This window comes from Rattus norvegicus, chromosome 3, assembly GCF_036323735.1.
Source record: "Rattus norvegicus strain BN/NHsdMcwi chromosome 3, GRCr8, whole genome shotgun sequence".
Lineage (NCBI taxonomy): Eukaryota > Metazoa > Chordata > Mammalia > Rodentia > Muridae > Rattus > Rattus norvegicus.
The window spans coordinates 106,371,163-106,373,813 of NC_086021.1; the positions used below are offsets into that span (position 1 = coordinate 106,371,163).

The 2,651-nt window shown below is 42.4% G+C and overlaps 1 pseudogene; it reads left to right on the plus strand.

Moving 5' to 3' along the window:
• The first annotated feature begins 220 nt into the window (after positions 1 to 220).
• On the plus strand, positions 221 to 2,396 carry Hsp90ab1-ps24 (heat shock protein 90 alpha family class B member 1, pseudogene 24; annotated as a pseudogene).
• The last annotated feature ends 255 nt before the right edge of the window (positions 2,397 to 2,651 follow it).

Genomic DNA, 2,651 nt, shown 5'->3' on the forward strand with positions numbered 1-2,651 from the left:
GACACAACTGAGTTGCTAAAGAAACCAGAAGTTCTATTTCAAGTTTTTAAGAGTAGGAAAAAGACTCAAAGTCACCTCTACTCCATATGTCAGGTGTAGGCTTGGAATTTTGAAAGCCTGCTGCTGAGTCACCCCCATACAGCCAAGATTAACCCTGCGAGTTGGACATGATCTGGGCCCACCACCCTGCTATGTACTACCATTTGGCTTTCTGGTCAAGATGCTTGAAGAAGTACACCATGGAGAGGAAGAGGTGGAGACCTTTACCTTTTGGGCAGAAATTGTCCAGCTCATGTCCTTCATCATCAATACTTTCTACTTAAACAAGGAGATTTTCCTCCAGGAGTTAATCTCTAATGCTTCTGATGCCTGCACAGAATTCAGTATGACAGCCTGACAGACCATTCTAAGTTGGGCAGTGGAAAGAGCTGAAAATTGACATCATTTCCCACTGCCAGGAGCTCATGCTGACTTTAGTAAACACAGGCAATGGCATGACCAAGGCTGACCTCATAATTTGGGAACCATTGATAAGTCTGGTACAAATGCACTCATTGAGGCTCTGCAGGCTGTGGCATACACTTTATAGTTAGGCAGTTAGGTGTCAGATTCCACTTGGCCTATCTCGAGGCAAAGAAAGTAGTTGTGATCACAATGTACAACCATGATGTACAGTATGCCTGGGAATCTTCTGCTGGTGGATCCTTCCCTGTTCATGGCAGATCATGTGAACCCATTGGCCTGGGTAGCAAAGTGATTTTTAACCTCAAAGAAAACCAGACAGAATACTTAGAGGAGAGGAGGTTCAAGAAATGGTGAAAAAACACTCACAGTTCATAGGTTATCCCATCGCAAGGTTATATCCTTGGAGAAGGAAATAGAGAAGGAGAATAGTGTTGATGATGCAGAGAAAGAGAAAGGTGAGAAAGAGGAGGAAGATAAGGAAGATGAGGAGAAGACTAAGATTGAAGATATGGAATCTGATGAGGAGGATGGCAGCAGCAAAGATAAGACAAAGAAAACAAAGAAGATCAAGAGGTATTTTGACCAGGAAGAACTGGATATGATGAAGGCTATCTGCACCAGAAATCTGGATGTCATTACTCAAGAGGAATATGGTAAATTCTATAGGAGTCTCACAAGTGATTGGGGAGACCACTTGGCACTTAAGTACTTCTCTATAGAAGGTCAGTTGGAATTTAGAGCATTGCTCTTCACTCCTGGTGAGCTCCCTTTGACGTTTTTGAAAAAAAGAACAACATCAAATTGAACATCTTTCATGTGTTCATCATGGACAGCTTTGATAAACTCACAGCTGAGTATTTTAAGTTTATCTGTGGTGTGGTTGATTCTGAGGACCTTCTCCTGAATCTCCCAAGAAATGTTCCAACAGAGCAATATCCTGAATGTCATCTGCAATAACATTGTGAAGAAGTTCCTGGAGCTCTTCTCTAAGTTGGCTGAAGACAAAAAGAACTATGGAAAATTTTATGAGGCGCTCTACAAGAATTTAAAGCTTAGAGTCTTTGAAGATTCCCCTAACCATTGCCACTGCTCTGAGCCCTTTCGCTATCATACTTCTCAGTCAGATGAAATGACTTCCTTGTCAAAGTATGTCTGTAGAATGAAGAAGACACAGAAGTCCATCTACTATATCAGTGGTGAGAGCAAAGAGCAAGTGGACAACTCTGCCTTTGTAGAGTGAGTGTGGAAATGGAGCTTTGAGGCGGTGTATATGACTGAGCCTCTTGATGAGCACTGCATGCAGTAATTCAAAGAATTTGACAGATAGAGTCTGGTCTCAGTGAATAAGGAGGGACTGGAGCTACCAGAAAATGAGGAAGAGAAGAAACTGGAAAAGAAAAAGATAACATTTGAGAATGTCTGAGAGCTTATGAAGGAGATCTAGGATGATCAGGTTGAAAAACTGACCATATCCAATAGGCATGTGTCTTCACCCTGCTGAATGACAAGCACCTATGCCTGGACAGCCAACATGGAATGGATCATGAAGGCACAGACACTGCAGGACAACCCTACAATGGGCTACACGATGGCCAAGAAACACCTAGAGATCAATTCTGACCACCCCATTGTGGAGACCCTGTGGCAGAAAACTGAGGCAGACAAAACAAACAAACAAACAAACAAACAAACAAACAAAAAAACGAAGCTGTCAAGGACCTGGTGGTGCTTCTGTTTGAAACTGTTCTACTCACTTCTGGTTTCTCATTTGAGGATCCCCAAACCTACTCAACCGCATCTACCACATGATTAAACTAGGCCTTGGCATTAATGAAGATGAGACCACTGTAGAAGAGCCCAGTGCTGCTGTCCCTGATGAGTTACCCACACTGGAGGGTGACAAGGATGCCTCTCACATAGAAGTGGATTAAAGTCTCCTTGGAAGTTCATGCCATCTGTACAGTATCACTTTGCCTCCCCCACAGCCTGACACACCTGGCTCTCTGCTCATGTCTACAAGAAATTCTTCTATCCTGTCCTTGCGCCTTAAGGCAAGATTTCCCTCCCACAGAATAGCAGGGTTGGGTGTTGTATATTGTGGGTTTTTGCTTGTTTGTTTTATTTTGTTATGAAATTAAAAGTGGGCAAAATAAAAAGAAAAGAATTTTGAAAGCTTATTTTAATAA